General features: G+C 44.1%; 1 protein-coding gene across 3 annotated transcripts in view; it reads left to right on the forward strand.

Moving 5' to 3' along the window:
* Positions 1–25,980, forward strand: part of LOC106577771 (neuroligin-2) — a 335,052-nt gene that overhangs the window by 128,008 nt on the left and 181,064 nt on the right. The window lies entirely within an intron of this gene.

Consider the following 25,980-nt stretch of genomic DNA (forward strand, 5'->3'; position numbering starts at 1 on the left):
ATACTTTTCTCCTATGAACAGACGAACTCAGAAACGTTTACATTTCGATCAGCTTGTAGGAAATACACTACATGTCCAAATGTATGTGGACACCTGCTCGTTGAGCATCTCAAAATCATGGGCATTAATATGAAGTTGATCCCCCCTTTGCTGCTTTAACAGCCTCCACTATTCTGGGAAGGCTTCCACTAGATGTTGGAACATTTCTGCGGGGACAGCCACGAGCATTAGTGAGGTCGGCCACTGATGTTGGGCGTTTAGGCCTGGCTCGCAGTTGTCGTTCCAATTCATCCCAAAGGTGTTCGGTGGAGTTGAGGTCAGGGCTCTGTGCAGGTCATTCAAGTTCTTTCACCCCAATCTCGACAAACCATTTCTGTATTGACCTCGCTTTGTGCACAGGGGCATTGTCATGCTGAAACAGGAGTGGGCCTTCCCCAAACTGTTGCCACAAAATTGGAAGCACAGAATCGTCTAGAATGTCATTGTATGCTGTAGCGTTTAGATTACCCTTCACTGGTACTAAGAGGGCTAGCCCGAACCATGAAAAACAGCCCCAGACCATTATTCCTCCTTCACCAAACTTTACAGTTGGCACTATGCATTTGGGACGGTAGCGTTCTCCTGGAATCTGCCAAACCCAGATTAATCCGTTGGATTTGGGGAGGCAGGTAACCTAGTGATTAGAGCGTTGGGCCAGTGACGAAAGTTTGGCAGATCGAATCCCCGAGCTGACAAGGTAAAAATCTGTCGTTCTGCCCCTGAACAAGACAGTTAACCCACTGTTCCTAGGCCTTCATTTTAAATAAGAATTTGTTCTTAACTGACTTGCTTAGTTAAATAAAGGTTAAGTAAATAAAATAAATAAAAAAATGGCACCTGGTGAAGTGCGATTCATCACTCCAGAGAACGCATTTCCACTGCTCCAGAGTCCAATGGCGGTGAGCTTTGCACCTCTATAGTTGACGCTTGGCATTGTGCATGGCAATCTTAGGCTTGTGTGCGGCTGCTCGGCCATGGAAACCCATTTCATGAAGCTCCCGACGAACAGTTATTGGGCTGACGTTGCTTCCAGACACAGTTTGGAACTTGGTAGTGAGGTTTGCAACCAAGGACAGACTATTTTTACATGCTTCAGCACTCAGCGGTCTTGTTCTGTGAGCTTGGGCCTACCACTTTGCAGCTGAGCCATTGTTGCTTCTAGACGTTTCCACATCACAATAACTGCACTTACGTTTGACCGTGCAGCTCTAGCGGGGCAGGAATTTGACAAACTGACTTGTTGGAAAGGTGGCATCCTATGATGGTGCCACGTTAAAAGTCACTGAGCTCTTCAGTAAGGTCATTCTACTGTCAATGTTTGTCTATGGAGATTGCATGGCTGTGTGGGGTTTATTGCAAAGATATAAGAACCTGATACTTTTCTATGCTTCACCATCACCCACAGGGTTCTGTTTGGTCTGTCAACTTGTCTTTTTCAATATCATAGACTGGCCTCCAAACTGCCAAGATCTAGCTTTTTACATACTCACTGTCAACTGTTACTAACACTATGTACTATCTAGACTTTTATGAGAGGTTTTTACGTGTGCTTTTTTTCTAAAGTTTGTGTGTGTGTCCTGAGAAACACTACACGAAGACAGTGCTCTCTGCTCTGAAATAACACCAAATAGCACTTTAACAGTACAGCCCCCAGCTCCACTGGGGGTTCCACGGTGATCTGCCGTGTGTGTGTGTGTGTGTGTGTGTGTGTGTGTGTATTTCCCATCCAATGATCCCGCAGTGTGTCAAAGGTGTTGATCTGGGTCTCACCATCCCACCATCTCTCCAGATAGCATCAGTCTTTCCCCCCTGACACCTCTCAGTGAGATAGGGCTCACCACTTCCCCCTTCTCCCCCTTCAAACCCTCAACACCTAGGTTTAGGCCCAAAAGGCACCCTGTTCTCTGTGTATCGTTTGATCAGTCTGGTCTAAAGTAGTGCACTATATAGGGAATAGGGTGCCATTTGGGACACAGTCCTACACCACCTATCTCTAAATCAGATCAAGCTTCTCTCAGTCTCTGTCTTTTTGCGGTCTCTTCTTCTGCTCATTTACATGGGGATTTTCACACACACGCACAACTCTGAGGCTGCATTAAAAATGGCATCCTATTCCCTACTACTACTTTTAACCAGGGTTATGGCATCCTATTCCATTTATAGTGCACTAGGGAAGGGGGTACCTAGTCAGTTGAACAACTGAATGAATTCAACTGAAGTGTGTCTTCCGCATTTAACCCAACCCTCTGAATCGACGTCATCAGCACCCGGTGGCAGCTGTTGTTAGGGGTTAACTGACCTGCTCAAGGGCAGAATGGCTGATTTTCCACTAGGCAATAGGGTGTCATTACAGGCTTACCCAGAGTGTTTGACCTTCAACCTCTCAGTTTGTTGTTAAACAACAACGTGATTGCTGTGTGTAATAGTTATATGGACATTCTGCGGTGACATTGACTACCATCAGCCCTACATTTTTACATTTTTAGTCATTTAGCAGACACTCTTATCCAGAGCAACTTACAGTAGAGTGCATACATTTTATTACGTTTTTAAATACTGGCCCCCCGTGGGAATCGAACCCACAACCCTGGCATTGCAAGCACCATGCTCTACCAACCGAGCTACAGTGGCACTACACTATCTTCCTATGGGGACCAGGGGATAGGCTATCTAGTATGTATATGTCTATGTCTCTCTCGGTGTGTGTGCGCTCGCGTGTGTGTGTGTGTGTGAAGTGAGTCTATATACCCCCTAGACAGAGACTGATGAGCAGGCATTGATCAGCTGCCCAGCGTCTCTCTCTTCTCCCTGAGCTGGCTGTGGGTGTGAAGGATGAGTTCAGGGGAGACACACTTACACACACACACACACACACCTATAAATACACATTCATGCACGCGCTCTGGCACACACACACACACACACACACACACACACACACACACACACACACACACACACACACACACACAGTCATTGCTGATTTATCAACCCTCAGAACAGTTTGGCTTTTTCTTTGCTGTCTGAAAAAACTTTATTCTGTTACCTGTGTACTTTGGGTTCCACTTACCTGCCAGGCCTAAACTCCGGTCTCTACCATACTACTGGACACAAACAGTCCATGTACTTTGTTCTATACCCCACTACTCCACCTACCCATTAACTACGCTTTAACGTATTCTAACATGGCCCAGTGGCCTTAGTTTTAATACATTTAACCCCCCCCCCCCCCCCACACACACATACACACAAGTTAGCCAAAAAGTTTTTTTATAGGCACCTTTTTTCATCAACCCTTTTCTCTGGTGTATTTAAAGGAGCAGTCCTGCTGTTATCACAATGCTGTTCTGAGAGCCAATGAGGAGGAGGAGGTGTGTCAGGCTTAGAGACCCTGGGGGAGCCTGGACACCCGTGGCAGTTGTCCTGACGCTATTACAGTATAGGGGGGAGGGGCAGTGGTTTCATTTAGGTCTTCCAGTTGATCCATTGATGGCATCGCTAGCAGACGCAGACGAGGCTTGGGATTGAGTGGCGGCCAACACTCATTCCCCTAACACTCATCCCCTAACACCCATTCCCCTAACACTCATCCCTTAACACCCATTCCCCTAACACCCATTCCCTTAACACTCATCCCTTAACACTCATCCCTTAACACCCATTCCCCTAACACCCATTCCCTTAACACCCATTCCCTTAACACTCATCCCTTAACACTCATCCCTTAACTCTCATCCCCTAACACTCATCCCTTAACACTCATCCCCATTGGGGGGATTAAAACAACCCATCCCACTCTCCAGTCATCCAGATACCCATCCATGCACATAATATGTGATATACAGTATCAGTCATACACATAATGTGTGATATACAGTACCCATCCATACACATAATATGTGATATACAGTATCAGTCATACACATAATATGTGAAATACAGTACCCATCCATACACATAATATGTGATATACAGTACCAGTCATACACATAATATGTGATATACAGTACCAGTCATACACATAATATGTGATATACAGTACCCATCCATACACATATGTGATATACAGTACCAGTCATACACATAATATGTGATATACAGTACCCATCCATACACATAATGTGTGATATACAGTACCAGTCATAAACATAATATGTGATATACAGTATCAGTCATACACATAATGTGTGATATACAGTACCCATCCATACACATACTATGTGATATACTGTACCAGTCATACACATAATGTGTGATATACAGTACCCATCCATACACATAATATGTGATATACAGTACCCATCCATACACATAATGTGTGATATACAATACCCATCCATACACATAATATGTGATATACAGTACCAGTCATACACATAATGTGTGATATACAGTACCCATCCATACACATAATATGTGATATACAGTACCAGTCATACACATAATATGTGATATACAGTACCCATCCATACACATAATATGTGATATACAGTACCCATCCATACACATAATATGTGATATACAGTACCAGTCATACACATAATGTGTGATATACAGTACCCATCCATACACATAATGTGTGATATACAATACCCATCCATACACATAATATGTGATATACAGTACCAGTCATACACATAATATGTGATATACTGTACCCATTGAAACCCCCCATCTAGTACCGGGTCGGACCCCCTTTTGCCCATAGAACAGACTGAATTCTTTGGGGCATTCTACAAGGTGTCAGAAACGTGCCACAGGGATGTTGGTTCATGCTGATGTGATGGCATCACGCAGTTGCTGCAAATTGGACGGCGGTAGATTCGTGCTGTGAACAGCCCGTTCCATCTCATTCCAAAGGTCTGTGGACTGACCAGGCCACTCAAGCGAAACTGAACTCGGTGTGATGTTCTAGATGATGTTTTTTCACTCCTCAATTATCCAGTGTTGGTGATCACGTGCCCACTGGAGCCGCTTCTTCTTGTTTTTAGCTGATAGGAGTGGAACCCGGTGTGTTGGTCTGCTGCAGTAACCCATCCGTGATGAGGATTGATGAGTTGTGCGTTCCGAGATGCCGCTCTGCACACCACTGTTGTACTGCGTCGTTATTTGTCTGTTTGTGGCCTACCTGTTAGCTTGTACGATTCTTGTCATTCTCCTTTGACCTCTCATTACTGAGCTGTTTTCACCCACAGGACTGCCTGCTGACTGGATGTTTTTTGTTTGTCGCTCCATTCGTGGTAAACCCTAGACACAGTCGTGTGTGAAAATCCCAGGATGCAGGCCTTGTCTGAGATACTGGAACCGTCACCACGCTCAAAGTCGCTTAGGTCACTAATTTCTCCCATTCTAACGTTCAATCAAACATTAACCTCTATGGGCTAGGTGGGACGCAGGCGTCCCCCCCGTGGTGCACTCCATCAACAGCAGGTGCATTTCAAGAGCGGCAAATTTGAATCCAAATAAATGTCAAAATTCAAATTTTTCAAACATACAACTATTTTACACCCTTTGAAAGATAAACATCTCCTTAATCTAACCATGTTTTACGATTTCAAAAAGGTTTTACGGCGAAAGCATAAATTTAGAGTATGTTAGGACAGTACATTTACAAGAGTTGTGTGTAATGTTTTGTCAATTCAAAGACAGGGTCACCAAAACCATAAAACCAGCTAAAATGATGCACTAACCTTTTACAATCTCCATCAGATGACACTCCTAGGACATTATGTTAGACAATGCATGCATTTTTAGTTCTATCAAGTTCATATTTATATCCAAAAACAGCGTTTTACTATGGCATTGATGTTGAGGAAATCGTTTCCCTCCAATAACCGGCAGTCAAGTCAGCATCACAAATTAATAATTAAAATTAGAAAACATTGGTAAAATATTATATTGTCATTTAAAGAATTATAGATTTACATCTCTTGAACGCAATCAACTTGCCAGATTTAAAAATAACCTTACTGGGAAATCACACTTTGCAATAATCTGAGCACTGCGCCCAGAAAAATACGCGTTGCGATACAGACTAGTCGTCATGTTGGGGAGATCTAAAATCGAAAATACTATGTAAATAATCCATTACCTTTGATTGTCTTCATCAGATGTCACTTCCAGGTATCACAGGTCCATAACGAATGTAGTTTTGTTCAAAAAAGCTCATCATTTATGTCCAAAAATCTCCGTCTTGTTAGCACATGATCTAAGCCCGCCGGACTTCACTTCATGAACGAGAGGAAAAAATATATTTACGTTCGTTCAAACATGTCAAACGTTGTATAGCATAAATCATTAGGGCCTTTTTTAACCAGAACATGAATAATATTCAAGGTGGACGAATGCATACTCTTTTATAACGTATTGGAACGAGGGTACCCAACATGAACTCGCGCGCCAGGTGTCTAATGGGCCATCATCGTTCCATGGCTCTTGTTCGGTCAGATCTCCCTCCAGAAGACTCAAAACACTTTGTAAAGGCTGGTGACATCTAGTGGAAGCAATAGGAAGTGCCAAAATATTCCTCAGCCCCTGTGTTTTTCAATGGCATAGGTTTAAAGGTAATACAACACATCAGGTATCCACTTCCTGTCAGAAAATGTCTCAGGGTTTTGCCTGCCAAATGAGTTCTGTTATACTCACAGACACCATTCAAACAGTTTTAGAAACTTTAGAGTGTTTTCTATCCATATATAATAAGTATATGCATATTCTAGTTACTGGGTAGGATTAGTAACCAGATTAAATCGGGTACATTTTTTTTATCCAGCCGTGCAAATACTGCCCCCTAGCCCTAACAGGTTAACTGAATGCCTTGATGCCTGTCTGCCTGCTTTACATAGCATGCCACGGCCATGTGACTCACTGTCTGTAGGAGATAACCATTTTCTTGAACGGGGTGGTGTACCTAATAAACTGGTCAGTGAGCGTATTTTCCTGTCACATTCTGATAGGTGATATTAAGATGTTCACTCAATACTAACGCAATGAGCACTAGGCAGTAAAGCTACATCTATATTCAGACACGCTGTACACTGTTAGATGACGATAATAATAAATAAATAAATAAACAAATATACCAGAAAGTAAATAAATAAATAGGTATTGCTCCTCCCGACGTGTGCCCGTCCGCCCGTCCGTCCTTCTGTCTGTCCGTCTGTCTGTCCGTCTGTCTGTCCGTCTGCCTGTCCGTCTGCCTCTCTGTCTGCCTCTCTGTCTGCCTCTCTGTCTGCCTCTCTGTCTGCCAGTGGAAGATATGCATTGTCTTTGATGCGATAACAAACCTTGATTATTTCTCAGATGTTTTTCTCCTCCTTATTGTTCTCCTATCCTCTGTTTGTATCCTCCAGTAGAAGAGGGGGAAAAGGGAAAATAAAAGAGGAAAAGAAGTGGATCACAATCTTTCCTTGGGGGAAATGAAAAACAATTAGAAGTAAAGGCCTGGGGGATCACGTGACCCTTGAACGAGATGGCCGCATGAACTAAGAGCTCCGCACAAGTAGTTTCCAATTCCTAATCTTACCTCCACTTCAAGTTTAAACTCCTTTAGCTTTAGTCAAAAAGTCATGGCGGCTACAAAAGGCGACATTACAGGTGACATTTTTACCCGGACTCGAGCATTAGCGACGGAAAAAGCCTCCAAGAAGCAGCTAGCTTCAGAAAAAGCTAGTGCCATTAGCCAGGAGCAAGAGGACCCGTTCCCCCCCGAGGTCCAACAAATGCTAACCTCGCACTCTGTCGAAGACATCCTTTCTGAGCTGAGATCCCAACGTACAGCACTCAACATTAAATTAGATGCCATTAACTCTCAGCTCAGTGCGATAGGGGGCAAGGTGACAATCCTGGAAAATGCTTTGCCTGACATCAACAACAAGATAACCATAACGCGGGGTGCCTGGATGAGGCAGAGGGGCGAATCCTATCCATGGAAAACTTATTGACAGACGCCATGGAAACAATAGCATATGCTAAAAAGAAAATAGAGCATCTGGAAGAGAAAACAGAGGACCTGGAAAACAGGGGGCGAAGGAATAATTGTGTTCTATTAAATCTGGGCGAAAAATGAAGAGGGAAACATGCCACTGATCCGCTACCTGCAAGACAACTTACCGAGTGGCTCCACCTGTCCACCGACAGGCCCATAGAACTCAGGAGAGCTCACCGAGCATTGAGGCCCCCACCAGCAGCCAGACAACCACCGCGCCCAATCACCATACGTTTCCTGAGATTCACCGACAAGGAACGAGTCCTACAGGCGGTGAAAAGCAACACCATAACAGTGGGAAACGCCAAACTCACTTAACACCAGGACCTGTCAGCTGGAATACGCCGAAAGAGGTGAAGAGGTGAAGAAATACTCCATTGACCGAGGCATCTTTAGGGGATTCAAATACCCAAACGAGCTCAGGATTCTTCACCAAGGAGCCCTGCGACACTTCAAAACTCCCGAAGAGGCAAAACGTTTTTCTGAAAGACAATCCTGTTCAATGAGAAATGGACCAATGACTAAATGCGATTACTGTTATTACTAAAGGAGGTAAGACAACATATAACCGACATCCAAAGACCCACCCGCTCCGCTAAATGTCATTATAGCAGTCTAATCTATATTTATATTCCTTTAGCTGAGAGGGATAGGCTCTATAGCCTAACCTAGGCCTAGTAACGTTTCAGCCTACTTTTATTTATCTTTTTTTTGCTATTATTATTTGTGGTTCCCTATGTCCCTTGGGGGAGGTATATGTAGGCTGGGCTATTGATTTTATTTTCTCCCTCTTTTAATATGGTCTGGACGGGGGCTACGCTGTCATTTACTCAATGCGGGGCGGAGAGGAGAGGATGAGGCATTTCTTTGGTGGGGAGGGGGAGACATGGTGCGTTGCTGTTCCCGTTTTTTTTTGGTTTTTTTTCGGAACACAGAATTGAGACTGAGGGGGGGGGGGGGGTAATAGATCCAACGGGATATGTCCAGTTGTTTGGGAACTCGGCTGAGGTGTTCAGAGATTGTTATTTTATGTACACCATTTATTTTCCTTTTATGTGAACGCAGCTATAACTATTATCCACCTTTACCCAGAGATGACTTGCACTAAAGTTTGATTACTGTTCGATGACGATGACTAGCACCTTAAATCTATTGACATGGAACTGCCATGGTCTAGGTCATGCAATAAAACGGACAAAGATACTATGTGCTCTAAAAAAGGGAAAAAAAGGAAAAAAAGCAGACATCGCACTATTACAAGAGACACACCTCTGTGATGCCGAACATGCCAAACTCCACAGAGCTTGGGTGGGACAGGTGTATTTCTCATCTTTCAAATCAAACAGTAGAGGTACAGCCATACTTATCCATAAGAATGTTCTATTCATAATTGACAAAAACATATCTGATCCAGAGGGGAGATTTATTTTGATAACTGGGTCACTGTATGGGCAACCAATTACTATCTTAAACATATACGCCCCTAACACAGATACACCTGCTTTCATGTAAAAAATGATAACCCTGTTCAATGAGCATAGTGTTTCCTTTGGCATGGTGGCCGGAGATTTTAATTGTACCCTTAACCCAACCCTAGACAAATCATCTCAAATCCCCACCACAAATCCTAGATCTGCAAAAATGTTGAACTCTCTTACTAAAGAGATGGGACTGATAGATATCTGGAGAGAGACTAATAGCTCATCTATGGACTATACATACTACTCTAATGTCCATAACACCTACTCCCGTATAGATTACATTTTTATCCCAAAGAGTTTCATAAATTCAGCCACGTGTACAATCGGACCCATAGCACTTTCAGATCACGCCTTTGTCCACCTCCGCTTTGACCTCTGCAAAAACATCCCGAGGTCAAAGAGCTGGAAATTCAACACCTCCATGTTATCAAACGAAGCGTTCCATACATTGATTACTACATGGATAGACAACTACACACAAGAAAACAAAGATTCTCCTGTTTCTCCGGCCACAATGTGGGACGCTGCTAAAGCCACACTACGAGGTCATCTAATTGCATATGCTTCCTCTAAGAAAAAAGCAATGGAAGCACACAGGTTAGATCTTGAGAGGGAGCTGGAACGCTGTGAAAAAGTACATAAACAATACCCAGCCAGCACCTCCTGGAGTCAACTTAAAGCAGCCAAAGTCAAACTGAATTTGGACTATACTCGGGAGATAATACATTTTTTTTCTTTACTAAACAGAAGTATACTGTATGAGTATGAGTATAGCAATAGGCCGAGTAGATTGCTTGCGTACCAATTAAAAAAAGAGCAGTCAGAGCGTACAATCATGGCTATCCGAACAGCAGAGGACGAGGTCACATATGACCCAAAAAATATAAATTTAACTTTTCATGATTTTTACTGCAAACTATATACCTCTGAGACAAAACACACGGAGGCAGAACTCCATTCCTTCCTAGAGGGACTCTCACTACTTTAATTATCAGAGACCGACCAAGAAGATCTCAACTCCACCTTCACTCCTGAGGAGGTCCTGGAGGCAATTACTTCCATGCCACCTAATAAGTCCCCAGGCCCAGATGGATTCCCCAGAGAGTTCTATAAAGCTTTTTGGCCCCAGCTTAGCCCTATTTTCATGCCAATGCTAGAGGATTTTTGCAAAAACGGAGTTCTCCCAGACTCAATGCAAACAGCTCGCATTACAGTGTTGCTCAAAAAAGACAAGGACCCTCTATCCCGCTCGTCCTTCCGGCCCATAAGCTTGTTGGATTTCGACCACAAAATAATGACCAAATTGCTCGCCAAAAGACTAAACACTCTGCTTCCCAAAATAATAAAAGCGGACCAAACTGGATTTATTAGAGACAGATACTCTTCTGATAACATCCGCCATCTTTTTTATATTATTGATCAAGTAAATGCACAGAAGACCCCTGTCCTGCTGGCTTCACTGGATGCTGAGAAGGCATTCGACAGGATGGAGTGGAGCTTTCTGTTCTCAGTCTTAGAAAAGTTCAATATGGGCCCAAACTTTATTAAATGGATCAAATCACTATACTCTCATCCAAATGCCAAGGTGACTACTAATGGACTGAACTCTGACAGATTCCCTTTAGGACGGGGCACAAGACAAGGGTGCTCGCTGTCCCCCCTGCTCTATTTGTTGGGGGCGGAGCGTCTGGCAGAGTTGATAAGGAGCAATCCAAGTATTATGGGTGTTTCTGCAGGCGGCCTGCAGCACAAGATTTCGCTCTACGCGGATGATGTCTTGCTCTACATATCCAACACTGAGAAATCCCTCCCATTTTAGGCACAATTGCTCAGTATGGCAAGTTTTCAGGTTATAAGATAAATTTTAACAAATGCACTGTCTGCCCTCTCAATATTACACTCACCAGCTCTATGAAGACACTATGTCCATTCCAATGGAAGACACAGGGGTTTCAATACCTTGGGATCTTCAGAACACCAGATCTGAATAGCCTTTTCAAGGAAAATGATCTTCCACTCCTGGATTGAATCAAGAATGATCTCCAAACCTGGATCTCCCTCCCAATTAGGTTAGTAGGAAGAATTAATGTCATCCGTATGAACATCCTCCCTAGACTGAACTATTTATTTCAGATGCTCCCATGCTATCTGCCAGTTTCCTTTTTCAAAACAACTAACCAAAGTATCACCAAATTTATATGGGGTAATAAAAAACCTAGGATCAAGTTCTTCACTCTATCGAAACCTGAATCTAAGGGTGGTCTTGCCTTTCCCTCCCTTCAATTGTACTACTGGTCAGCCCAAATCCGCAACATGCTAACATGGATCACAAACAGACAAGAGCCAACGTGGATTCAGATAGAAGCCCAATCCTGTGGTTCATTGCCCCTAAGCTCAATTATATTCATTAATAACTTTAGTGAAGTGGGCAACATAGTCAGAACCTTTGTGATTTACAGCACCCTACTAGCGTGGAGGATCTGTAAGAAATACCTGGGCATTTCCTCCCAAATATGTTCTCACTCACCTATAGTAGGCAACCCAGACTTGCCAAAAGCCCTGAGGGATGCCAACTTTAATCTTACTCTAAGAATCAGGACCTTTTCAGACCTATTTCATCAGAAAACCACTACACTGAAATCCTTTCAAGAGCTCTGCAGTGAATTCAATGTGCCAAGATCCCATTTTCTTTTTAAATATCTTCAAATTAGACATGTCATTTCCTCATTTACTTCCAAGAGGAGGTTTAGAGCTCAGCTGAATGAAGTTGAAACCCTTCTTGTCACAGCACAATCCATTAAAGGCAAAATATCTTATATATATAGACTCCTTTCTGAGAAAGGAGGCTCCTCCTTTACTCCTTTGAAAATAATCTGGGAAAAGGACCTTGGTCTGACTATCAGTGATGAGTTATGGGCGGAGGTCTGACTATCAGTGATGAGTTATGGGCGGAGGTTTGCGACAGGGTATACTAATGTAAAAATGAGTAGAGGAGCAGTACATTTTTGTACACATTTTATTACACTCCTTTGAGACTCCATAGAATGAAAACAGACATTTCTCTTAACTGTAAAATATGTACCTCTGAAAGTGGAACCCATATGCATGTATTTTGGAACTGTAGAGAGATTGCCAGATTTTGGCAATCTATACATACTGCTGCACAGAAAATACTAGATGTACAGTTTGATATGACCCCATGTATCTATCTTCTTAATGCCCAGCAGGACTTTGTTCTTGATCCTGACAGAGAAAATGTGCTTACATACTTTGCTAAGAAATGTATTATTCTATTGTGGGCCTCTAATACCTCTCCTACATTTAAAATGTGGATTGACCAGATTGTTGACTTTCTCCCTCTTGAAAAGCTCACTTATGACCTCCGCAAGAGACAGCCCAAGTTTGATAGACTCTGGTCTCCACAACTCAACTATATTTCAAATTGGACAGAGTGAATGGGGTGATTAGGGAAATGAGCAGATACATGTTGTGTAAGGTGCTGTAAAATCTAAAAACTAATTATTTGCTCGTCATCTCAGCTAAGGCTGGAAATAGCTAATAAGAACCTTGATAGTGCTGCTGCAAGTTTTATATATATATATTTATTTTTTTATAATTATTCTTTGTATGCGTGTGTGTGTATATTATTCTTTGTATGTGTGTGTGTATGTATATAGAATATATATATTTTTATTTTATTATTATTATTATTTTTATTGTTTTATATATATATATATATTATTATTATTTTATTTTTTAAGTCTGTCACATCTGTGAATGTGGAATGTGTTTTGTTGGTTGATTGAAAAACAAGAAAACTTTAATAAAACTTTAAATTGAAAAAAAAATAAGTAAAGGCCTTGGTGATGTATGTATAGGGGCCTAGTAATTGGTAGGAGTACCCACTGTACTCACACATACGTACACACACACACACTGACACTTTCACTCACCACTCACTCACACACGTACACACCACACACGCACTACACACACACACTTCTCCCTTTGAAGTAAAGGTGTTGATGAAACTGGAGGAGACGAAACAGCAAACTGCAAAACAGAAAGATAGTGAAAGGAAAATATAAGAGGGGAACAGAAGTTAAATTAAAGCGCACTAGATCTGTGGGGAATAATATCTATTTTTTGGGAGAGATTGTGGGGATGGAGGAATTGAGGGATGAAGAGATGGAGGGTGGTAGGTAGGAACACAAACTACTCTTGCACAACATAAACAGCAGACCGGTCGCCGAACCAAAGCGCTCCCTGCCCCTCCCTCTTTTTGACTCTTCAGAGCCGATCCCATCATTTTCAATAGCAGGAACGCGGTCAAACGAGGCTTTCATTTGGCTTTGGGGGAGGAATTACATCAGCCTGGGTCAATTACCCAGTTATACACACACACACACACACACACACACACACACACACACACACACACACACACACACACACACACACACACACACACACACACTCTCACGCACACTCTCACGCACACTCTCACACACAATTACCCAGTAAGGATTTTTATTCCGTATTAATGAACACAGACTGGTAACACTCTGATACGTGTGGAAGTAAGCAGCCGGAGCTACGCTGGAGGGTGTGTACTTGACTGGGTGGTAAGAGGGGTTGTGTCTGTGTGTGTGTGTGGTGTGTGTTCAGTGTTAGGGGTGTAAGGGTATAGGTTGATGTTTATTTCTATATATCCAATGCAAATGAGAGGGGTCTGGGCGTTTAAGAGACCCAGAAAAGAATAGCCTTGTCAAGAAAAGACTAAATGGATGAGATGAAGGAGGGAGAGTGATAGAAGCAGAGGGAGGGAGGGTACGGTAGTTTAGATCGATAATGTGAGCCGGGGAGGAAAGCGGTAGGTGGGGGTGAAGGGGGAGAGGTAGGTCGTCTTGGCAACCCTCCATCGCTTCCTGCTTTTCCCTGTGAGCACACGTCAGAGACCACATCCATTTACCTTTGAATGAGGGCTATTTATAACCTCTGAGGCAGAAAGGGAGGGAGAGGGAGGGAAAGAGAGCATGTGTTTGTGTAGGGAGGTGGGTAGTGGGGGGGGTTAGTCACATGCTCCTGAATTCCTCCTCTGTCTCACCGCTACGCTGTTGTGGTATTTGCCTGGGTCTTCTATTGTATTGACTTAGCTCCCCACTCACTCTCTCCTTCTCCCTCGCTCTCTCTCATTCTGTCTCTTTATTCAACTCTCACATTATCACTCTCCTTCCTGCATTGCCACCCTTTTTCTTCCACTACTCTTCTTCCTCTATACCCAACCATCTTGCTTTCCCTCCTCTCTCCCCTGCTCTCTCCACTCCTCTCTCCCCTACTCTCTACACTCCTCTCTCCCCTACTCTCTTCCCTCCTCTCTTCCCTCCTCTCTTCCCTCCTCTCCTCTCTTTCCATCTTTTTCTACAGTTGAAGTTGGAAGTTTACATACTCCTTAGCCAAATACATTTAAACTCAGTTTTTCACAATTCCTGACATTTAATCCTAGTAAAAATTCCCTGTCTTAGGTCAGTATTGGGTAGCCTTCCACGAGCTTCCCACAATAAGTTGGGTGAACTTTGGCCCATTCCTCCTGACAGAGCTGGTGTAACTGAGTCAGGTTTGCAGGCCTCCTTGCTCGCACACGCTTTTTCAGTTCTGCACACAAATGTTCTATAGGATGGAGGTCAGGGGTTTGTGATGGCCACTCCAATACCTTGACTTTGTTGTCCTTAAGCCATTTTACCACAACTTTAGAAGTATGCTTGGAGTCATTGTCCATATGGAAGACCCATTTGCGACCAAGCTTTAACTTCCTGACTGATGTCTTGAGATGTTGCTTCAATATATCCACATCATTTTCCATCCTCATGATGCCATCTATTTTGTGAAGTGCACCAGTCCCTCCTGCAGCAAAGCACCACCACAACATGATGCTGCCACCCCCGTGCTTCACGGTTGGGATGGTGTTCTTTGGCTTGCAAGCCTCCCCCTTTTTCCTCCAAACATAACGATAGTCATTATGGCAAAACAGTCCTATTTTTGTTTCATCAGACCAGAGGACATTTCTACAAAAAGTACGATCTTTGTCCCCATGTGCAGTTGCAAACCTTAGTCTGGCTTTTTTATGGTGGTTTTGGAGCAGTGGCTTCTTCCTTGCTGAGCGGCCTTTCAGGTTATGTCAATATAGGACTTTTTTTACTGTGGATATAGATACTTTTGTACCTGTTTCCTACAGCATCTTCACAAGGTCCTTCGCTGTTGTTCTGGGATTGATTTGCACTTCTCGCACCAACGTACGTTCATCTCTAGGAGACAGAACTTCCTGCGCGGTATGACGGCTGTGTGGTCCCATGGTGTTTATAATTGCGTACTATTGTTTGTACAGATGATTGTGGTACCTTCAGGCGTTTGGAAATTGCTCCCAATGATGAACCAGACTTGTGGAGGTCTACAATTTTTTTCTGAGGTCTTGGCTGATTTCTTTTGATTTTCCCATGATGTCAAGCAAAGAGGCACTGGGTTTGAAGGTAGGCCTTGAAATACATCCACAGGTACACCTCCAATTGACTCAAATGATGTGAATTAGCCTATCAGAAGCTTCTAAAGCCATGACATCATTTTCTGGAATTTTCCAAGCTGTTTAAAGGCACAGTGAACTTAGTGTATGTAAACCTCTTACCCACTGGAATTGTGATATAGTGAATTATAAGGGAAATAATTTGTCTGTAAACAATTGTTGGAAAAATGACTTGTGTCATGCACAAAGTAGATGTCCTAACCAACTTGACAAAACTATAGTTTGTTAACAAGAAATTTGTGGGGTGGTTGAAAAACCAGTTTTAATGACTCCAACCTAAGTGTATGTAAACTTCCCAATTGTACATGCTGCCCCTTTCATTTGTAGCTAAGGGGAAAACAGCACCACCTTTCAATCTCTAATCTTCAACATACAGTAGGATCTGGATGAGAAGTGAATATAGAAATGTTTCTTATACCAAACACTGGATTTAGACGAACGTTATTCCCTGTCAGGGAAAAGAGTTTGAAGTGTCACCATCAACTCTTCCCCGGATAGTTTTATATACACTGCGTGCACAATTGTTAGGCAAATTGTATTCCTCTGGATTAATTTTACTGTTGAACAAACACAGTGCTCTCAGTCAATCCAAAATGTTATTGAACCTCAAACCTGAATGTTTAACAAAGGAAAAGTGAGTTTTGTCTTTCTCAGGGAAATATATAAGTGTGCACAATTATTAGGTAACTATTAGTGTGCAGAATTATTTGGCAACTAAATGTAAAAAATAATTTCTCTCAACTCACTTGTTGATTCTCAATTTTTAGAGTAAGTGTAACAGATAAGTAACACAAAATGACAATTATATAACATTTTTGGCCTTTCAAAAATATTCAGTGACCAATATAGCCACCCTTATTTTCAATAACTGCCATGAGTCTTCCATCCATGGAGTCTGTCAGTTTCTTGATCTGTTCGCGATCAATTTTCACTGAAGCAGCAACCACAGCCTCCCAAATGCTGTTCAAAGAGGTGTATTATCTTCCCTCACTGTGAATCTCACGTTTGAGAAGGGCCCACAAGTTCTCAATAGGATTTAAGTCAGGTGAGGAAGGGGGCCAGGTCATTATTCAGGCATCTTTGAGGCCCTTGCTGGCTAGCCAAGCAGTGGAGTACTTGGATGCATGTGATGGAGCATTGTCCTGCATAAAGATCATGGCCTTCTAGAATGCTGAGGACTTCTTCCTGTATCACTGTTTGACGAAAGAATCTTCCAGAAACTGGCAGTAGGTTTGGGAGTTGAGTTTCAGTCCATCTTCAACCCAAAAAGGTCCAACTACCTCATCCTCAGTGATAGCAGCCCATACCAGTACCCCTCCTTCACCTTGCTGGCACCTGACTCAAAGTGGTGCCCTGTATCCATTACTGATCCAGCCACGGGCCCATCCATTTGGTCCATCAAGAGTCACTTTCATTTCATCTGTCCATAAAACCTTTGAAAAATCTGTCTTCAGGTATTTCTTTGCCCAATCTTGACGCTTCAACTTCTGAATCTTATTCAGTGGTGGTCTTGTTTCAGTCTTCTTGACGTTGGCTATGTCTCTGAGCACTTGACACCTTGTACTTCTGAACACTCCAGGTAGGTTGCAGTTCTGGAATACGGTGGCACTGGAGGATAATGGGTTCCTGGTAGTTTGACGTTTAATTCTTCTCAAGTCTTTTGCAGTTAATTTGCGCCTTTTCTTCCCCATGCGTTTTTTGCGCCCCAGTTGACTATTCGCAACAAAACTTTTGATTGTCCGGTGGTCACGCCTCAATAGTTTAGCTATTTAAAGAGTGTCGCATCCGTCTGAAAGCCATTTTACATTTTTGGCTTTTCAGTGTCAGTTAAATCTCTTTTTTGGCCCATTTTACCTGCGGTAATGAGGCTGCCTAATAATTATGCACACCTTGATATAAGGTGTTATTCACTTTCTCCACACCCTCCCTCATTACACAAATACATATCACCTGAAAATGATTCAATCCAATAAGCATTCAAGTTTATATGGTTTGGAGTTGGAAAATGTGAATAGAAACAATGATAAGATCAGAATACTCACTTGACTAATCATTGTGCACGCAATGTAGTTGAATAGGGTCCCTTAGGGAATCCAGATCTATAATTCTAGATCAGTTACACACTTGTGTGTAAAAGGAAATGCATGCAGATCTATCGTACTATAGATCTATAACAACTGTGAGTAGTTATGGTAATAGAAGAGACTAGATACATGCACAGACTGCATCTCAAATTGCCCTCTATTCCCTACATTTTGCAATACTTTTGACAAGAGCCTTCTGGGCCCTTGTCAAAAGCAGTGCACTAAATAGGGAATAGGGTGCCATTTGGGACGCAACCACAGTGTTGGTTCTATTCTTGTGATGTATAGTAAGCTCTGTGTGGGAATCAAGGTGTCTTTACTGATTCTAGATCAGTTATCCATCTGTGTGGAGATAGATAGAGAGGGAACAGATCCACCCCACTCAGTGCATCCATTGTTACTTGTTCTTGAATTCACCTTGGGAAACAATACATTCATATACTATATTTTGGAAGATGTTTTTGGAAAAGTTCCAGTCAAAAGTTTGGACACATCTACTCATTACAGAGTTTTTCTTTATTTTTAAAGAATTTTTACATTGTAGAATAATAGTGAAGACATCCAAACTATGAAATAACACATATGGAATCATGTAGCAACCAAAAAAGTGTTAAACAAATCAAAATATATTTGAGATTTGAGATTCTTCAAAGTAGCCACCCTTTGTCTTGACAGCTTTGCACACTCTTGGCATTCTCTCAACCAGCTTCATGAGGTAGTCACCTGGAATGCATTTCAATTAACAGGTGTGCCTTGTTAAAAGTTCATTTGTGGAATTTCTTTCCTTCTTAATGCATTTGAGCCAACCTTTTGACAAGGTAGGGGTGGTATACAGAAGATAGCCCTATTTGTCCATATTATGGCAAGAACAGCTCAAATTAGCAAAGAGAAACGTCACCATTACTTTAAGACATGAAGGTCAATAAATCCCGAGAACTTCAAGAACTGTGAAAGTTTCTTCAAGTGCAGTCGCAAACACCATCAAGTGCTATGATAAAACTGGCTCTCATGAGGACCGCCACAGGAAATGAAGATAAAAAGAGTTACCTCTGCTGCAGAGGGTAAGTTCATTAGAGTTATCTGCACCTCAGATTGCAGCCCAAATAAATGCTTCACAGAGTTCAAGTAACAGACACATCTCAACATCAACTGTTCAGAGGAGGCTGTGTGAATCAGGCCTTCATGGTTGAATTCCTGCAAAGAAACCCTACTAAAGGACAACAATAATAAGAAGTGACATGCTTGGGCCAAGAAACACGACCGGTGGAATTCTGTCCTTTGGTCTGATGAGTCCAAATTTGAGATTTTTGGTTCCAACCACCATGTCTTTGTGAGACGCAGACATGAAGCATGGAGGAGGAGGTGTGATGGTATGGAGTGCTTTGCTGGTGATGCTGTCTATGATTTATTTAGAATTCAAGGCACACTTAACCAGCATGGCTACCACAGCATTCTACAGCGATACGCCATCCCATCTGGTTTGCTCTTCGAGGGACGATAATTTGTTTTTCAACAGAACAATGACCCAACACACCTCCAGGCTGTGTAATGGCTATTTGACCAAGAAGGAGAGTGATGGAGTGCTGCATCAGATGACCTGGCCTCCACAATCACCCGACCTCAACCCAATTGAGATGGTTTGGGATGAGTTGGACCGCAAGGTGAAGGAAAAGCAGCCAAAAAGTGCTCATCATTTGTGGGAACTCCTTCAAGATTTTTGGAAAAGCATTCCAGGTGAAGCTGGTTGAGAGAATGCCAAGAGTGTGCAAAGCTGTCATCAAGGCAAAGGGTGGCTACTTTGAAGAATCTCAAATATAAAATATATTTTGATTTGTTGAACACTTTTTTAGTTACTACATGGTTCCATATGTGTTATTTCATAGTTTTGATGTCTTCACTAGTATTCTACAATGTATAAAATAGTTAAAATAAAGAACAACCCTTGAATGAATAGGCGTGTCCAAACTTTTGACTGGTTTTAGGTCTACACAGTGCGTTGGTGATGTTTTTATGATTGGTCATTGTATTGACTCAGTCACACAGACTGGATACAGACACAGACTGGATACACACACAGACTGGATACACACACAGACTGGATACAGACACAGACTGGATACACACACAGACTGGATACACACACAGACTGGATACACACACAGACTGGATACAGACACACTGTATCATACCCCACATATCTCTCTTATCGGTCACTGTTTTTCACACTCACCCTCCTGACTTCCCCTTCCATCTATCTCTCCCTCTCTCTCTCTCTCTCTCTCTCTCTCTCTATGTCTCTCTTTCTCTCTCTCTCTTTCTCCCTCACTCTATCTGTCTCTCTCTCTTTCTCTCTGTTTCTCTCTTTCTCTCTCTCTTTCTCTCTCTCTCTTTCTCCCTCACTCTGTGTCTCTCGCTCTCTCTCGCTCTGTCTCTCTCTGTCTCTGTCTCTGTCTCTCTCTTTCTCCCTTACTCTCGCTCTCCCCCTCTCTCTGTCTCTCTCTCTCTGTCTCTCTCTGTCTCTCTCTCTCCCCTCTGACTATCTCTCTCTGTCTCTCCCCCTCTCTCCCCCTCTCTCTCTGTCTCTCTGTCTCTCTCTCCCTCTCTCTCTCTCTCTCTCTCCCCCTCTCTCTGACTATCTCTCTCTGTCTCTCCCCCTCTCTCTCTTTGTCCCTCCCCCTCTCTCCGTCTCTCTCTCTCTGTCTCTCTCTGTCTCTCTCGCTCTCTCTCTCCCCCTCTCCCCCTCTCGCTCTCTCTCTGTCTCCCTCTCTCTCTCCCCCTCTCTGACTACCTCTCTCTGTCTCTCCCCCTCTCTCTCTCTGTCTCTCTGTCTCTCTCTCCCTCTCTCTCTCTCTCTCCCCCTCTCTCTGACTATCTCTCTCTGTCTCTCCCCCTCTCTCTCTCTGTCTCTCCCCCTCTCTCCGTCTCTCTCTCTCTGTCTCTCTCGCTGTCTCTGTCTCTCCCCCTCTCTGTCTCTCTCTCTCCTCTCTCTCTCTCTCTCCGCGGCTCAAAGGGCCGTCTCTTCAGAGCTTGCTGTAGCTGAGGTGGCTAGTGGCTGTGAATGCAAATTAGCCTTGCCCCCCTTACTCGCCTCCACCCCCCCTACACACACACACACACACACACACACACACACACACACACACACACACACACACACACACACACACACACACACACACACACACACACACACAGGTGCCTCTGCCAGAGCACACTGCTCACAGTGCCTCCCAAAGTACTGAACGGAGGGGCAGAAACGGAAAGAATGGGAGAAAAGGTAAAGGGAGAGATAGAAAGCAGAAGGTTATTGAAAGGTAAACCTCCACCGGAGTTTCACCGATGTTTACAAGCTGTTGACATGTAACCTACATGTATGAGAACACAAGTCAATACTAAGTCTCCAAGCCCCTGACCCTCAGGTAATGAAAACGTAGACTTACTGTACCCTCTGCTGTTCAGGGAATACAATTAATGACTAGAGGATTAATCAATGGAGATGTGGGCTGGCCCGCTGCACTAGCCATACACTGAACACACACACACACACACACACACAGATAAGTATCTGTCTGATTTCTACAACCCCCCCCCTCCATTTCCAATTTCTTAACTGCCCCAGCGTAGGAGGTGGGTTTTAACACAACACTCTTATTAGGCAGGGACCAGGGATGAGTGATGGATGGATAGAGGGAGAGAGAGAGGGGGGGAGAGAGAGGGAGAGAGGTGAAACAAATGTGAGTGAGAGAGTGTTGGAAGAGGAAACTTGGCAGTTACATCTTTTTCCAAATTCCTATCCACATTCCCTCGATATTACCTTGATTTTGATCAAATAATGTCCTTCAAGCGTTGCCAAACAACTAAACCTCCCAAAACATATACAAACACGTTCTGAGCGCTTTTCTAAAGGCGGGCTCTGAACACAGCTCTAATCTATCTGATCAGAAGACACGTTCTGTTCGATTTTAATGGGATTTATGGCATCGTTCCCCAGAGACGGAGGATAAATATTTTCCTTCAAAGCGGGGTAGATTACCCAGTAAACCTCCAGATTAGTCCCTTGTCTGCTAGAGAGGAGCACGGAATCACACGGAATCACACGGAATCACACGGAATCATACGGAATCACACGGGATCACACGCAGTCAGGGCCAAACGTCACACACACACATGGCAGAGACATACAGACACATACAGACACACAGATGCAGCCATGCATGCACAGACACACACAAACTGTGGACACATGGCAGATGCATATGCATGCATAGCAGATAGACACAAACACTCTCACACACACACACACACACACACACACACACACACACACACACACACACACACACACACACACACACTGAGAGAGAGAGAGAGAGGAGACACATCGTGCCTGTGACTGGTTACATGGGGAGAAAATGGTTTTAACCTTCATGCATTCTCGATCATCACCGTTCTTTAAATGTCACTCTATCTGTCTCCCTGCCTGGTTCTGTCTTTCTCTCATCTTCTGCTCTCTCTGTCTAACACTCTGCTGTCCTGCCCTCTCTGCAGTCTCTCTCTGTCTAACTCTCTGCTGTCCTGCCCTCTCTGCAGTCTCTCTCTGTCTAACTCGCCCTCTCTGCAGTCTCTCTCTCTGTCTAACTCGCCCTCTCTGCAGTCTCTCTCTGTCTAACTCGCCCTCTCTGCAGTCTCTCTGTTTACCTCACCCTTTCTGCAGTCTCTCTCTCTGTCTAACTCGCCCTCTCTGCAGTCTCTCTGTTTACCTCGCCCTCTCTGCAGTCTCTCTCTCTGTCTAACTCGCCCTCTCTGCAGTCTCTCTCTCTGTCTAACTCGCCCTCTCTGCAGTCTCTCTCTGTCTAACTCGCCCTCTCTGCAGTCTCTCTCTCTGTCTAACTCGCCCTCTCTGCAGTCTCTCTCTGTCTAACTCGCCCTCTCTGCAGTCTCTCTGTCTAACTCGCCCCCTCTGCAGTCTCTCTGTCTAACTCGCCCTCTCTGCAGTCTCTCTCTCTGTCTAACTCGCCCTCTCTGCAGTCTCTCTGTCTACCTCGCCCTCTCTGCAGTCTCTCTCTGTCTAACTCGCCCTCTCTGCAGTCTCTCTCTGTCTAACTCGCCCTCTCTGCAGTCTCTCTGTCTACCTCGCCCTCTCTGCAGTCTCTCTCTGTCTAACTCGCCCTCTCTGCAGTCTCTCTCTGTCTAACTCGCCCTCTCTGCAGTCTCTCTGTCTACCTCGCCCCCTCTGCAGTCTCTCTCTGTCTAACTCGCCCTCTTTGCAGTCTCTCTCTGTCTAACTCGTCCCCTCTGCAGTCTCTTTCTGTCTAACTCGCCTTCTCTGCAGTCTTTCTGTCTAACTCGCCCTCTCTGCAGTCTCTCTCTGTCTAACTCGCCCTCTCTGCAGTCTTTCTCTGTCTAACTCGCCCTCTCTGCAGTCTTTCTGTCTAACTCGCCCTCTTTGCAGTCTCTCTCTGTCTAACTCGCCCTCTCTGCAGTCTTTCTGTCTAACTCGCCCTCTCTGCAGTCTCTCTGTCTAACTCGCCCCTCTGCAGTCTCTCTCTGTCTAACTCGCCCTCTCTGCAGTCTCTCTCTGTCTAACTCGCCCTCTCTGCAGTCTCTCTCTGTCTAACTCGCCCTCTCTGCAGTCTCTCTGTCTAACTCGCCCTCTCTGCAGTCTCTCTCTGTCTACCTCGCCCTCTCTGCAGTCTCTCTCTGTCTACCTCGCGCTCTCTGCAGTCTCTCTGTCTAACTCGCCCTCTCTGCAGTCTCTCTGTCTAACTCGCCCTCTCTGCAGTCTCTCTCTGTCTAACTCGCCCTCTATGCAGTCTCTCTCTGTCTAACTCGCCCTCTATGCAGTCTCTCTCTGTCTACCTCGCGCTCTCTGCAGTCTCTCTGTCTAACTCGCCCTCTCCGCAGTCTCTCTGTCTAACTCGCCCTCTCTGCAGTCTCTCTCTGTCTAACTCGCCCTCTCTGCAGTCTCTCTGTCTAACTCGCCCTCTCTGCAGTCTCTCTCTGTCTACCTCGCCCTCTCTGCAGTCTCTCTCTGTCTACCTCGCCCCCTCTGCAGTCTCTCTGTCTAACTCGCCCCTCTGCAGTCTCTCTGTCTAACTCGCCCTCTATGCAGTCTCTCTCTGTCTAACTCGCCCTCTCTGCAGTCTCTCTCTGTCTAACTCGCCCTCTCTGCAGTCTCTCTCTGCCTACCTCGCCCCCTCTGCAGTCTCTCTCTGTCTAACTCACCCTCTCTACAGTCTCTCTGTCTAACTCACCCTCTCTACAGTCTCTCTGTCTAACTCACCCTCTCTACAGTCTCTCTGTCTAACTCGCCCTCTATGCAGTCTCTCTGTCTATATTGCCCTCTATGCAGTCTCTCTGCTTTACTCTTTTTCTCTCAACATCCCTTCCCAGTCTGTCTTTTTTTCCTCTGTCATCTCTCTCTCTCTCTCTCTCTCTCAAACTCTCTCTTTCAATGTCTCTCAAACTCTCTCTCTCAATCTCTCTCTCAAACTCTCTCTCTCAATGTCTCTCAAACTCTCTCTCTCTGCGTTCAAACACCTCTCTCATCCTCTCTTCCTCCATTATACTGTTTTTACTTTTTTACCTCACATTCTCCTTCCGTTATACATTTTTCACACTGATTCTCTTCATATGAAACACTCCCTATTTTCTCCTTCTCTCTCACCTTATAATGCCACACGCTGTTCTGTTTCTGAGAGAGAGAGAGAGAGAGAGAGAGAGAGAGAGAGGCTGGAGGGGTGTATGGTGGAAAAAACAACTCTTATCCAGAGTTGCATCTCAGGCTAGAGCACTAAGTAACCCTGGAAAACAAACAGAGATGTGTGATCTATCCATGTTAATCAGTAACCTGAACAGATGTTCTAGATGCTCTTCATAAAGGAACATAGAGAGTTTAGTTAAGGCCAGATTGAATGCCTTCTGTCCCTGCTGCAGAACCAGATATAGTAAACCAATGAATCATGCTTGGTGATTTTTCACACACAGAACATCTAAATATTCTATAAATAGATAGTGGCAGAGATAGTCATGGTACACACACACACACACACACACACACACACACACACACACACACAGTGTTGCCATCTGCTGACAAGGCATGCCCCACGGAATGGGTGGGTGGCTGACTCATGCTTCCACAGGTTGGAGGAGGGGTGACGAAGGGGGAGACAGGGGCTTGGAGAAAGACGTGTGGTGCGTGAGTCATCATAAATAAAACACGGTGAGACTAGACACACATCCCCGTGTACTCCTCCTCTCAACCCAACCACCACCATTCCTCTTTTTAGTCCACTTCCAGCCTGTCAGTGAAACGCTCAGTGACTCATACGTCAACCTGTACAATCACACTGCTGTCTGCTGGACACAATTAGATGCTCACCACCCAGACTATACTTACTCTGTCTGTCTGCACAGACACATGTTAATAGATACACATGCACACACTGTAGATTCACTCTGATATACACACAGGTTCACACAGGTTCACACACACACACACACACACCCTGGGTGGTGTGGCTGGTGTGAGCGTCCGTGCTGTATTTATAGCTAGGGGGGAGCCTGTGGTGCTGTTTGTTTGGTAATGTGTGTGTGTGTGTGTGTGTGTGTGTGTGTGTGTGTGTGTGTGTGTGTGTGTGTGTGTGTGTGTGTGTGTGTGTGTGTGTGTGTGTGTGTGTGTGTGTGTGTGTGTGTGTGTGGTTAGAGGTGGAAGTAGAGCTGAAGTAAAACATTATGTAGCCTGGTTCACAGTCAGTGAGCTGCTCTGCACCAGCCCTGGGTTCTAATACTATTCCAAATCATTTCAAA

Source organism: Salmo salar, chromosome ssa18, assembly GCF_905237065.1.
Source record: "Salmo salar chromosome ssa18, Ssal_v3.1, whole genome shotgun sequence".
Lineage (NCBI taxonomy): Eukaryota > Metazoa > Chordata > Actinopteri > Salmoniformes > Salmonidae > Salmo > Salmo salar.